This window comes from Euprymna scolopes, chromosome 23 (assembly GCF_053919585.1).
Source record: "Euprymna scolopes isolate OS-2025 chromosome 23, ASM5391958v1, whole genome shotgun sequence".
Lineage (NCBI taxonomy): Eukaryota > Metazoa > Mollusca > Cephalopoda > Sepiida > Sepiolidae > Euprymna > Euprymna scolopes.
Window position 1 is genome coordinate 75,936,474 of NC_136504.1, and position 15,303 is coordinate 75,951,776.

General features: G+C 36.3%; 1 protein-coding gene across 6 annotated transcripts in view; it reads right to left on the reverse strand.

Moving 5' to 3' along the window:
- Positions 1-15,303, reverse strand: part of LOC145246012 (catenin alpha-like) — a 719,405-nt gene that overhangs the window by 590,192 nt on the left and 113,910 nt on the right. The gene's annotated exons all lie outside the window — the stretch shown is intronic.

Consider the following 15,303-nt stretch of genomic DNA (forward strand, 5'->3'; position numbering starts at 1 on the left):
CCTAGGCTTGCCATTTATAGTGTTATGTTATTCGCATATGCAAATAAGTGGTTGCCACCACAACAGTCTTAAAGAGGGAAAAATATCCAAACGTGTGAGGCACAAAAATAGCCATAACTTCCTTAATTTTAATCAGATTTTAAAAATTTAAAAAGATTCTTTCTTAGCTCATCAAGCTCTTTCTATGCATACCAATATTGAAATATTTCAAGCTACTTCAATTTTTTCATGTGTATTGCTATTTTAAGCTTAGCATCAATTGGCATAGAGTTGGGTGCAGGAATTTGCTCCTGACAGTGAGAAGGATTTCTAGAGCCTACTGGCAGTCACTGCTTGCCACAGCCTGAACAGCTCTCGGGCAATAAGGTCCTACAATGCCGCAACTTTCTTGTTTCCTTAGGTGTGTGAATATTAGACAGTCAGAAGACTTACTGAAAAACCTAACACTAAGTTAAAATATAAAGGAAAAGGAAATGAAACCACCAGTTCTGCGGGTGGCAACCTGGAATATTAGAACCATGCGTTCTGGCCTCTCCGATGATCTTCAACAAATTGATGACACTAGAAAAACAGCAATCATCGACCATGAGCTAGCCAAACAGAATATTGACCATCAAGAGAACGTTTAGTCAACAGTGGCAGTCTCAAGGAGAAGTTCTACACATTCTTCTGGCAAGGCCTGAAATCAAATGAGCACAGGATTCACGGAGATGGCTTTGTAGTGTGCAAAACCATTCTGCCATCAGTGGAACCTCCTTCCCAAGGAACTGCGCTAATTCTGTCACTGCACCGTCATATCCTTGGGTCCAATGCACATCTTCAGCATCTATGCCCCCATGTTCTGCTCTCCTGCCATAAATGAAAATGGCCAGCAGCTACTGGTGCTTTACTCCTTCAGAAATCTGTACGTTACCAATAATTTCTTTGCCACCACATTGCACCACAGAATGTCTTGGAGACATCCTAGATCCAAGCATTGGCACCAGCTGGATTTTGTCATCACCCGAAGATCCATGCTGAACCAGGTGCTTCTCACACGCAGTTATACAGTGCCAACTGCGGCACTACCCATTCCCTGGTCAGCAGCAAGGTGTATCTTCATCTCCGACCAATCTATCACTTCAAGCAGAATCGTCACCCCCCGTGTTGACACATCAGGAGTGATGATGCAGGAACGCCGTGACCGTTTTTCCAATGCCATCGACAAGGCTATGGATGATTTTCCCACAGACTGCATCCAGGTGCATCAAGACTTCATTTGGGCTACTATTGGCACTTTTGGGAAAAGGGCAAAGAAGAACGAAGACTGGTTTGAGGCTGGGATAGAGGTGATAGAACCTGCCATCACTGCAAAGGGAGCAGCTCTCTTTGAGTACAAAGGACAGTCCTGCAATAAGACACAGAGAAGCCCCTAACAATGCCAAGAAGGTCTCTCGCAAGTGTATCAATGACTACTGGCTAAGATTATGCAGAGACATTCAGGCAGCTGTGGACAGTGGCAACACCAAGCCATGTCTGATGGGATGAAGAAAGACTTTGGTCCCAGCATCTTCAAGGCTACACCCATCAAATCTACTTCTGGAGAGCTCATCAATGTTCATGGTAAACAAATGGAGAGATGGGCTGAGCACTACCAAGAGCTATACTCAAGGGAAAACATCATCAGTAACAACACTGCTGCCCAACATGGATGAACTGATGAAGGCCATTGACTCACTCTCCTGAGGAAAGGCTTCAGGCAGTGATGGAATTCCACCAGAGATTTTGAAAGCAAGAAGAGAGAACTCACGCCTTAGTCATCTCTAGGAGCTCCTGCTACAGTGTTGAGAAGAGGGCACTATACTTCAGGATTTGCGGGATGCAAGGATTGTCATGCTCTACAAGAACAAAGGTGATCATAGCAACTGTAACAACTATCATGAAATCTTCCACCTCAGCATCGTAGGCAAAGTCTTTGCACGGGTGGTCCTTAACCGCCTTCAACTGCTGGTTGACTGTATTTAACCAGAGTCACAATGTGGATTTCGGGCCAAATGATCAACGATTGACATCGCGTTCTCAATTAAGCAGCTGCAAGAAAAGTGCCACAAACAGAAAATCTCTTATATCTCACCTTCATCGGCCTGTCCAAGGCATTTGAATTGTTCAGTCGATCGGGTTTTTCACTCTTCTCAGGATTGGATGTTCCCCCTAAACTTCTTAACGTTATCATATAATTCCACAATGGCATGATGGGCACTGTCCAGTACAGTGGATCTTCCTCAGACAACTTCCCAATCAAGAGTGGCGTGAAACAAGGATGCATCTTGGCGCCTATACTCTTTAGCATCTTCTTCTCTTTGCTCCTGCCCTAATGAGTTAGACGACGGCATCTTTTTCAACACTAGAAGTGATAGCAACCTATTCAACCTCACCCGTCTCAACAACATGAGGATAGGAAAAGCAGCCACTGCTATGGCCTGTCTAGCCAAGAGAGTGTGGGACAACACCTTGCTGACACTAACCACAAAGATGAGAGTATACAAGACCTGCGTGTTGAGTACTCTTCTTTATGATAGTGAGTCCTGGACTTTGTACTCACACCAAGAACGAAGACTGAATGATTTCCACATGCGCAACCTCAGACATCTTTTAGGCATTTCCTGGCAAGATTGAGTCACAAATATAGTTGTCTTGTCTCAGGCTAGCGTATCAAGCTTGTTTGCTATTCTAACTTAGAGACGCTTGCGTTGGTTCAGTCATGTGTGCAGGATGGAAGCTGGTCACATCCCAAAGGACATCCTGTATGCTGAGCTCATCTCTGGAAAATGGTTAATCAGACAACCAACTCCGTGCTACAAAGACACCTGCAACAGAGACCTGAAAACTTGTTGCATTCAGCCACAAGATCTCAAGTAAGAGACATCTGATCATACAGCAAAGGTCAAATACAGCATCAAATTAGCAGAAAAGAAGAGAAAAAAGACAATGTGAAGAAAAGAAAATAAACAGGTGAGAGATGATATAGTCCACTTCTACCACACTCACCATCCCTACTGCTGACTACATCTGCAGCAACTGCCAACATAGTTGCAAATCTAAAATTGGACTATTTAGCCATAACAGACGCTGTATTGAACAAAACTAGATGCAGAATGCCATTGTTTCAAGAGACAGAAGGTTACCATCATTGACTAAATGTTTAACTCCAGACCAAATTAGGCAATGGTTCAAGGGTAGATAATCTTTGAAAACAAAAACTAAGTAGCTTGCCCTTGATTGGAACTTAACTTTTGCTTTTATAATGAACTTACATAGAAGGACACATATATACGCCTTTCTTGCATGCATATATATAACTTTAGCATGATTGTTGCATAAATTTTGATTATTTTACAGGTGGACTGGTGAACCAGCTAGTGTTGTTGAGCGATGAGGTATTGCTGGACGTTGATAATCGGGAACCTAATGAGATGTGAGACTGATCACGATAAATCAAGGACGGACAAGGGGCATGTAGACGGGTTGGACTCAACCATTTCCTTTGGAAGCTGGGTGAGCTAAGGGGGTGAATGTAACCCAACCAGCTATGATTGTCGAAAATTGCTCCAGAAGGGAACTAATGAGAGCTGATTTAGAGCTTTTATTTATGTGAATGATCCTGGGTACTACCAAGTAACCTTGCTAGTTAAAAAAAAATTGCTTGATCGCTGATACAAAATACATGAAGAGAAAGAAAAACAATTTTGGAAACATTAATAATATTGATTGTGAGTATGATTGTTTTGAGTTATCTAACCATGTTTCATCTAGAAGTGACCAAAGCCAAGTAAATGACACAGTAGGTCAATTAGTATGGAAAGACACGAGAGAAAGTTATAAATATGAATTTTAAAGAAAGAGGGATGAATGAAAACCTAGTCAGAAATAATTTTGAAGTCAATCTCTAAAAGCCAACAAATGTAAAACAGATTAGCACTTAATATCTGATATTTTGATAAACTATGAAACAATATTGTTACTATGACTACAACACAGTCCAAATAATAATAATGTCTATATTTCTATATAAAAAGTAGGTTTCCTGTAAAATCCTGTCATTGAGACCTTACAAGCAACAAACTAGTATCAAGCTGAAGAAACAACAAACATAATTGTACTACCTCTGAGATGTGTATGTTTTGTGGAGACCTGTGCAAACTTCAGACAGTTAACTAAATTCCCATCAATGATCAAAACTCTGAGGCATGGTATATTTTTACACACGTTTATTGGACATCGAATAAGAAAACTGAAATGGACAAAATCATAGTTTCACAAATAAATACAAAAGCACATCATACTAAAGCCTAAATAGTTGTGAACTTTATAACATCGTAAAAGATCTCTATTATGTAAAAATAATGCTAGTGTAGTGGAACTGAAGAAAACTCTTTTGATTCTACTAAGCTTAAAAAATAGGATGTGCACAAGGACTACCGTCATTCGAACCCGGATTCTGTCCAGTACAAAGAAAAGAGAGATATGCAAATTGTGGTACTGTCATGATTAAAAGTCTTCATATAAGGACAGGTTTTTTTGCGAGTGTGACAGGAAGTAATTGTGATTTTGCGAAGAAGAGAAAGAGAGAAGGGAAGAGGAGATTGCTTTGCTCACTCAGTTATTTTTTGTATGATACAGTGGGAAGAAAAAGAACGACAGATTTTTTTTTTTTTGTGCACAAAATGGTATTCGCTAATTTAAAACATCAATTTCAACTCTTCAAGCTATTTCGATTGTTATCATGGTGAAAATATGACTAAACAACGACATGGTTAAGCCATTTCCTGGTGAGGGAGATGTAGTAGCATGGCTGAAGAAGTTAAGGTTGGTCGCAAAACTCCAAAAGATAGATGATGTGGTAAGCCTGTTAACATTGTATCTGGAGGGGAATGCATTTTCCCTCTACTTAGAAATGAACAAGATTGACCAACTGAACATTGAGTGGATACAGACTCAATTAAAGGAGGCATTCACGGATGGTGCGTTCACAGCTTACAGGAAGTTAACCATGGTAAAATGGGTTGGGGAGCAGGTGGATGTGTACGTGAACAATATCAGACAGTTGGTTGGACTGGCTGGTTTTGAGGTAGTTGAACTAAAACAACTACCCAAACTAGCGTTTATCACAGGATTCCCTGATGCCATTTCTATTCAACCCCATATGCACCAAAAATTGAGACTCTAACCATAGGAAACTTAATAGCAAGAGCAAGGGTGTTGACGTCAACCAGGGACCAAAGTCTTCACATGGTTGCAGTCGTGAGTCCATCAAACTGCAAATCTGCTGTTCCTACCGGGGATAGCTTTGGAACAGGAGTCAATTGCTTCAAATGCAGCAAGGGTCATATAGCGAGAAATTGATCAAGACGTGGAACCCATTGCTACCAATGCGGTATGGTTGAACATTGGGCCTAGGACTGTTCAGGAAACAAACAAGGAGACAAGATATAAGTGCTAGCCTACTCTCTCACTATGATGTAAATGCGCCGCTCCTGGAGATTGTCGTCTGTGTTGACGGAATGCGGTGTTTGCCATTAATTGACACAGGATGCTCACATACAATAATAGATTAGAATCAATGTTGATCCTGGAAAACAACAAAAGTTGACAACCTGACTATTGGAGGCTCATCCCACATGTGCTGCAGGAGAGAAGTCACTATTTCGACAAGTGATAATGACTATATCAGGATCGATGCTTTGGTGGTGCAACATGTTAATTCCTCTCAACACGCCATCAAATTCAGTCAGATTAATATCCTGCATATCGTTCTCAGGTTACAGCCAACAGGCATCCTCCACCACAGTCTATTACTTTCTAACACCACTCCAGTTGCTAGTGCGCTGGCATCAACCCATACATTCAAAGAAATCTGTTGTTAGGGATCGATGCGATAAAAGCATTGGAGGGCTTCACTGTTGGACGTATGAATGCAGTCCGGATCAGCGTCGGGAAAGTTTCCACATGTGCATCACATCAGGAGCGAGCATGGAAATGGGCAGATAACCGCCTGAAGGACTGCGTAATGGAATGCCAGAATATCGAGTGGCAGCAGAGCTTCAACCAGAATATGATCAAGAACTCTGGGCATGGATGAACAAGGGTTGACTTATGCCATATCCAGAAGACAGACTTGGACCTCCTAAGGCTGTGATGCAGCAGAATAAGGCAAAAGTGCGACCGGTGATGGACTATCGCAAACTGAACAATCATATAAATGCATTCACGACGAATACAGATGTTTGTGCTACCAAGATGTACAAGTTGTGCCAAAAAGGGACAAACGTATCACTAGGGCAGGTCGATTTGCAACCTTTTTCAGAAAAACAACATGGCACTGGTGATGATAGTTGGGATTTGATGTGATAAGAACATATACCAAAAATTAGATTTCCATCTTGAACAGAAAATTGAGCATTTAATTTTAAAAATCGTGTAGAAAAATGTTGAAAAATCCTTCATTTTCATAGGATTTTTCATAACACTGACTTTGAAATTTCACTATTTTTATAAAATATTCAATTAAAATTGATACATTTATATGAAATACATTGAAAGAAAAGTATATATATGAATTATAATTTTAATTATGAATCACACCTAGAAAAATATCTCAACTTTTACTGCATTGATTAAACAAAAATTGTCAAAAAAGCTAATTAGCAACTAAGTCTTTTAAATTTCACAATTCAAAAAGATATGTGGATATATATAACAACTTGATACAAGTTACAGAACCATGTATTTTAATTTTTTATTGAATGTAATAATATAAGCTGTTATAATAGAACTAAATTGTTCTGTATACTTTCCTTTCGGGGAAAATGAAGGTCTTATTTGCTGGCATGATGACTTTGTAATAATGTGTCTATGTCTTGCTTCCTGCCCATATACAACTTTTTGAGAAAAATCAATCAAATTTGACCAGTGTGTGGCTGCAAAATTGATAGCAGTAATCTTTTCATTTTTTTTTTTTTTTTTTGAGTTGTTCACTATTTCTGGAAAAAATACACACAAAAAAATTATTTGAAAACACTTATTTTTTTAAATATTTTTGCGATGTAATATGAATAAAACTAACTATTGTTTGGGTAAATTAAGAAAACTAATAAAATTTAATGGATAAATATTTATTTACCTAATGGACAAAATCGTTTGAATGCCCTCTTCTCTCACATCCAATTCATCTGAGTTTATCATCGATATTATCTTTTCCAGAAGTAGTGCAAAAGCACTATATTTTGAACTGTTTAAAACAGTAATTTGGATTTCAGTTAACTGTTTTGTTCTCTGAATCATATTAAAATATACTGTTGTTGGTTAAAAAAAAATATTGTCGGTTTTGATCTCAAACCAACTAACTGCATACACTTGGATGATAAATTTGATCAAAATGTTTAATTTATCATAGTGTTTGAGGATAGACAACTCGAGTCCATAAACACATTAATCTTATGGCTTATGTTAGCTATCTTCCTTGATTCAAGGGCCCAATTTTCTAAGTTAACTTCTCCATAAGAAATGCCAACAGCATACTCAAAAAGTAGCCTCTGGTCTTCACACTTAAATTAATGTTTCTTCTGTATCTTCGTCAGATAATGATGATTGTGAGGGACACTAATTTTTTAGAATTCTACTTGAGGCAAATCTTGATAATTATTGATACAAAGTTTCCCCAAAGGACCAGTAAATGTTGTTAGGCTTTTTGTTGTTCCATCAATTAATTTAAAAATTGCTGTAAATGGCAGTTCTTCTATTGGAACCTGAAAATTGGAAAATTTGCATGTCTAATAATAGAGCCAGATTACATAATAAATACCAATATATTATTTTATTTTCCACAAAAAAGAAAAATAATTGCAAGTGTATCTATAGAATTAATTTTACCTCCTTGTTAGAAGGATAAGTGCAGATTATGTGCCTTTTTGACAATTTTCTGTCTTGCACTTTACTGCAAAGTCATTACAGAACGTTTACAGTTACAAGAAGATATATCAAACAGTCTGTCTAGCTGTTCTTTCATTCTTTTCACTTTGATTGCTGCAAGAGATTTCCTGTCAATCTGTTTGGCCCTCTTATAGCAAAATATATTGACCTTCTGTCCTATATAATGTTACCTTAACAAGGGCAATTGTAGATTGACTGCTTGCCGAATACTAATTATTTCCTTGGCAATTAACTTAGAAATATCACTATTTTTTAAGTGGGGATAACTGTTTTCGAGGAAATAACTAAACTGAATGACTTGTCGTGAAGTTGGGGGTGCTGTTTCATCCAAATGACAAGGTGGACCAGCAAATTTTGTGAACAACGGGTTAAAACTGAACGTTGTGCTTTTACTGACATTCTAATCTGAAAAGTAAAATAAATAAATGGATAATAACTGAAGGAAACTGCTTTAGGCTATCTTCCAGTTTCATACGTAAAAAAATAAGTGCTAGTTATAAGAAATAATGAAAAACTTTGTAAAGTTGAAATAGATGTATTTAAGAGAGAAGACAAAACTAAATCAGAGGCATAGTAGTGTTTAGTTTAGACATTTTTAGCAGATTTTAGCTCCGCTTTCGATAACACAAATTTATCCATAAAGAGATTCATTCTTACTGTAGCTGTGCCATTTTAAATAAGTGTTTAGTGTTTAGAGTTTGAAAAATCAGTGCTTGTGCATCTATGTTAATATGCTATTTTTAATAGTATTTTCAAGTTAAATTTAATTTTTATGAAAGTTTTGTTTATTAAATTTTTAGGTGAAAGTACAGAATAGTTACAATACAACTCCTTCCAATATTAAGAATGGCTTTCTAAATAACAAAGTTATTTTAGCACAATAACATAGATGCACACATAACGAAAAACCTTTAAAGGAGTTTCCTTATTTACTTGTATTAATCTTTGTGGGTTATCTGATTTTAAAACTATAATTTTAGAAGAAAAACACTGCTTAAAAACAATTACTAACTAAAAGTAAAAGAAATTAAAATTTGACACTAATTTTCTGCAAAGTATTTTTTATTAAGTAGAAAAACTTGAAAATTTATGTGGTTATGTTTTGTAAATAATGTGTAGAATAAAATTGTATGGACTATATTTTTGTTGTTGTTGTAAAACTGGAGTATTACCATATTTTAATAAAAATTTCAAATAGAATTTGATGTGAAATATTAGGTTGGTGCAAAAATAATGCTTTTGACATTCATTTGAACATCAAAAAATGACATTGCTTTTGTGGCAACTTAATAGAAAAACAAATTAAAAAAGATAAAACAAATATGTTTAAATTCACTGCAGACACTTGAAATATAATAATATATATTTTAAACAAGCCTTTTTTGTTTTTCCTTTCGAAATAATTAAGCCTAAATCAATGTTTTCAAATTAAATAATAAACAAACGTTAATTTTCAATATCAATAACGAGCGTATTTTGCGACGGTGAGATCTAAAATGTTTCCACCAAAAAAAAGTTCCTGAAATGAAAAAGCGAACTTTGGTTGCTATTATTTAAAAAACATAATTTTGCCTTTACAGTTAATATTTATTTCATTAATTAATTATCCTCACTCATTTTATTTAAAAATGTAGTTTAAAATATATTCTAAATAATGATTCCATTTTCTTAACAGTACGAATTGTTTTGATTAGTAATACACACGGACGAAAAAACGCTTTGGATAATCACAGATTTCAAGGTAGTTCTACTAAAATAGCCATATTTTTTAAACCAAAGCACTTCAAGTCTTCAAATTACTACTGTTTTGTTCGGAAATGAATATACTTTCAAATGAATTAATAAATATGAATGTACATTATATATTTTAAGAGTTTTAAGCAAATAAAGTGATAAAAATGTGAACATCATAAAATGGCGTTTTCGGTAAGGTTTTGTAATGACCCCCCCCCCCTGTTTTCTAAAGGTCTGTACCGTGATTGTATGAAGAATTTCGTCATGAAATTTGGGAACCAATTAGAAGAGGTGTTAATCTTAATACTGTCAAGTGTCCGAAATATTTTTGACCATTTCTTTTTTGTCGTGTTAAAAATAAGACTTTACTATGACGAGTATTGAACATTTTGAAAAAAAAATTCTTCGGACACCCAGTAGTAAGTAAATCAATCTTTTTACTATCTTTATCAATTAAAAGTATTATTTTATGTTGAGTAGGACCGCGGTAATTGATAATTTAAAAGGACCTACCCAAAAAAAAAATTGTTTCTATTTCTCGAATTTGGTCAAATGAAGTTAGTATTACTAGAAGCAGCAGCAGCAGCTCCAGCCTGTAGAATCAGCAATAGCACAGTGTATAAACAACACGCGTTCTTTAATTTTTATTCAAGAACGAATTAAGAAAAACATGAAAATATGAATATGAATGTTCTTATATGTTTAATGAGAGCTATTTTGTTATCAGAATAACATTAGTTTAGAACTATTCGGTTTTCAGAATGTATAATAACAACAATCCCAACCAATTCGGCATTATGAATCTGTTGCAATTTCTCACATTGCTCGTCAAATTTAAAAACATGGTTAAAAAAACAAAATAAACTTTTGTAGATATATAGCTTGCATGCACTTTTATTCTTTAAATTAGTTTTGAACAACGAATTAAAACAATGTTTTACTGCGAACAGCCACAAATGTTTTTTTTTCAAAATCAAAATAAGTATCAAAATCTCGTTTATACATAGATTCGAAAAAGTTGTCAAAAAAAAAATATATAACAAATAAATGTTATCAAAGACAAGATAAGTTACTTTTCTAGCAAACTGGATATATTTTTTGTGTTTTTATTCAATGTAACATGTTTATTCAGCTCAAAAAACATACAGTGTTTACCGATGTATTGGAAAATTAAAAATGGCGCCCGGCCCGACTCTCTTTGACACGGTAAGTTTGAGAAAAGGAGTTAAAAATAAAAAAAACTATACAAAATACTGTTAAAAACTCACCGAATATATGTCAGCCTATGTCATGGTAACATATATTGAGCGAGTTTCTAGCAGTATTTTGTCTACTTTTTTTATTTTTAACTCTTTTCCCCAAACTTACCGTTTCAAGAGAGTCGGGCGCCATTTTAAATTTTCCAAAACATCGGTAAACACTGTTTTCAAGTTGAATAAACATGTTACATTAAATAAAAACACTAAAAAATTATCCAGTTAGGTAGAAAAGTAACTTGCTTTTGATAACATTTATTTGTTATATATTTGTTTTTTTGACAACTTTTTCGAATCTATGTGTATAGTAATACAAACCATCAAAATCTATATCAATATTCTTGAAATTTTAAAAGTAGTTAGAAAACACATCAAACTACAATTAGGAAGCTTTTTATTTCGTTATTTTTTTTTTTCTACTTATTAAGTGAAAGATATTTTTACAACCTGCTCCAGCGTAGTATAAACGGCCTATGGAATTAACACCTTCAACCTCGAAAATAGAAATCAACAAATTTTTGAACGCTCTCTTTGAAAAAAAGCTCTCTTAACTTCACCTCTAATACAAATTATGTGTGGCAAGTCTCCTCCTAAAACACTCTTTAACCCTAACAATAACACTAAGTTCGAGTGGCAAGCCCCCCCCCAACAAAATACCTCTGTAAGCCACATACAAGCATCTAAAACAAACAAACAAAAAATAGATCCTTCCTTACAGAAAAATACACATAAAAATAAATTGGTTAACTGTCCTAAAATGCTAGAATGGCCAGGAAATGATGAATTATTTTACATTAAATTTTTGTGAAACTAACCGCTCCCCCTCTAATATTGTTTTTGTTAGCTTTGTCTCTGTCAAGTTTTCAGTATGTTCACACATAATTTTCCTTAGCCCTACAATTAATTCAAAGTCCGAATGGCAACCCTCCCCATATTCTCATTGTATAGAAACCCTCTTAAAACTACACATAATCATCTTAAAAAAAAAAAAAGCATGCATATTTTCCCATAGAAAAAAAAAACAGTTAACTGCCCTAAAATGCTAGAATGACCTGTAATAGGAAATTATTTTACATTCAATTCTAAAATAATTTGTTTATCTTTCATTAAAGTTTTTCATGACATTTTATACATAATTTCCTAAAAAGGTAGAATCACATTTTGGAGGGGTGGTCAGAAGGAGTTGAGTGGGGTTAAACAGAAGGTGTTAATCTACAATAATACCAAAGAAATATTGCAATATATTCATTTTTAAATGGTCTTATGTTTAGATTTAAGTTTTTTGTACATAAAGCACATTACAATTCAACTTTGAGTTCTCCAACTTCTTTTCTGTTTATGGATACATGGCATTTTTAAGGAATTGCTGCATATTTATGCACATTTACTGCAGATTATTTGGAAACCATAAACTTTGGGAGATTTTCAGTTGCATATTCTGATTCCTTGTACAAAAATACACTTATATGGTAAATTTCATTTCTTAGTCTTGTGTTTTAACAAAGATATGACATTTTTACTGAAAAAGTAGTGTAAAAAATGTGACGAAACGCATATGGTCTTAAAGAGGGAAAATATCCAAACGTGTGAGGCACAAAAATAGCCATAACTTCCTTAATTTTAATCAGATTTTAAAAATTTAAAAAGATTCTTTCTTAGCTCATCAAGCTCTTTCTATGCATACCAATATTGAAATATTTCAAGCTATTTCAATTTTTTCATGTGTATTGCTATTTTGATGACGGAATGTTCTTGACAATTCACTGAAAAACTTTTAATCACTTCAATTTTTCAACTTTTAAAGTCATTTCCTCAAGCAAAGATAACGATTTTGAGAAAAATATTTTGTATAGGTCTTTTCTATGTCAAACCCCAACTATCATCACCATTGCCTCACCGGGGTTCCAAAATCGACCCGCCCTAACATATCACTGCTTGATCTCCAGAGAGCATATCTCCAAGTACGAGTCCACGAGACACTGTGGTCATACCAAACGGTAGAGGTCAATGGAAATAGATACTATCTGACATGTTTAGGGTTTGGTTTGAGCGTGGCTCCCCTCATAATGAAGACTATCGCTAGCATGGTGCTATGATAGGAGGAAGCTGTGACACTGAACATTTAGCTCGATTTGAACTAGAATGCAAGGACCCGGAACGACTTGTGGACGGCACACGTGTGCTGGGACTGACAGTCTTAAGAAAGCACAGTCCTGTACTGGAAACAAGGTAACACAATCCCAGAAATTTTCACTATCATAACACGACGGACTCTCATGGGACACCATCCAATCTGTGCATGGCTGCGTATGGCATACGGAGTAATAAAGAGCCTGTTCAATCACAAACGGCTGGAACGACAAGGTGACAGACTCCCTACACCGGCATATGATGTGCAAAATGGTAGACGCAGTAAAACTGAACGATCCAGCTTGTAGGAACTGGTGCATGGACAGCTGAGAAGTGACCATATGGGTTGATGCCAGCGCGCTAGCAACCGGAGTGGTGTTAGAAAGAGATAGACTGTGGTGGAGGATGCTTGTTGGCTGTAACCTGTGAACAATATGCAGGATATTAATCTGACTGAATTTGATGGCGTGTTGAGAGGAATTAACATGTCGCTCTAGTGGTAAACCAAGGTGCTGCACCTTAAGACCAACTCTGCGTGTGTGCAGAACTGGGTGTCAAAAACTCTCAGCGAGAAAGCGCGAGTTCATACCAAGGCTGCCAACGAGATGTTCATTAGAAGACGATTGAATACCCTCAAAGAATTAGTGAAGGAATATGAGTTCTCTGTAGATATGACATTGGTTGCATCACTTCACAACACAGCCGATCGATTAACGTGCTTACCACAACGATGATTCAATGTTATGAAGAAGGATGCAGAACTCGAGCCACTGATCAGTGCAGTGCATGTCGTTGAGCTGGACACGACCCAGATCACGTCCATTCACAGGAACAGTGGACATCCAGGAGTGCGACGCACCGCATATTTTAGCTAAAGAGTTTGCACTGCAACAAGAAAAGCAGTAGTAAGAAATGTGCGTCGAATGCCAATCTATAGATCCAGCACCAGTTCACTGGAAGAAAGGAAAGCTGGAGGTGAGCAGTAATTGACAATGGTTGGAAATGGACATTACACACTATGGTGCTTATTGTTTCCTAACTATCACTGATTGTGGGTCCTCGCATTTTTCAGTGTGGAAGAAATTAGCACGGCAGAACTTGACAACTATAATTTGCCAGTGGTCTGTTTTTAACGTAGCCCACCTTGCAAACTACTGACAGACAATGACACAGCTTTCCTCAGCAAAGAATTCAAGATGTTTGCAGATGAATAGGGCGTAAACTTGAGATTTTGCTGTGTATATGCCCCAGCCAGGAACGGCATAGCAAAGCGATGCCATCGCACTTTGAAATGGATCGCGGCTAGAATGCACTGCTCAATACCAGAGGCAATCTACTGGTACAACATGACTTCAAAAAACGACGAGTCATCTTTGACCTAATCAGCCAATGCTATATACTAGGTCCAAGTGAAAGGAATCAGCATTATGCCACCAGTAGTAGGCCCTGAGCGTAGTCCATACCAATTGGAGATTATGTGTGGGTAAAGGCACCAGAGAACCGTTGTACCACAAGATTTGGCCAGAGGTGGGTAACCAAGTGCACAATCCATCTTATTGGATGACCTGCAACCCGGATAATATGTACTCTTGTCAGAGGATTCCGACAGCACAACATTCTTGGAGAGCACGTTGGGAAGTCTGATATCTGATGATGAAACAGACTCAGAAGATAGTAATGAGGCAGAAGGCACGTGTGCTCCTGAGGAGCCCACGGTTCTGAAGAGGCTCCACAATTGCGAACAAGCATCCGATAAAAACGACCACAGCTTATATGCAGTCTATGTGATCATCAGATCAGATGGAGGATTAGCGGAACTGAACAACACTCCTTTGGTTCTACTGTGGTTACAAAATAGGACATGTGCAAGAACCACTGTCATTCGAATCAGATTCTTCCCAGTACGAAGAAAAAAGAGATATGCAAATTGTGGTACTGTCGTGATTAAAAGTCTACATATAAGGACAGGTTTTTTTGTGAGAGTGACAGGAAGTAATTGCGATTTTGCAAGGAAGAAGAAGAAAAAGAGAGGGGAAGGGAAGAGATTGTTTTGTTCACTCGAGGTTATTTTTTTGTACGTGTCAGTGGAAAGAATAAGAACAACAGATTTTTTTTGTGTGTGCACAAAACGGTATTCACTAATTTAAAACATTAATTTCAACTCTTCAATTAGAAAGAGAAAAATATAAATTATGCAAGATGATAACCAAGATAC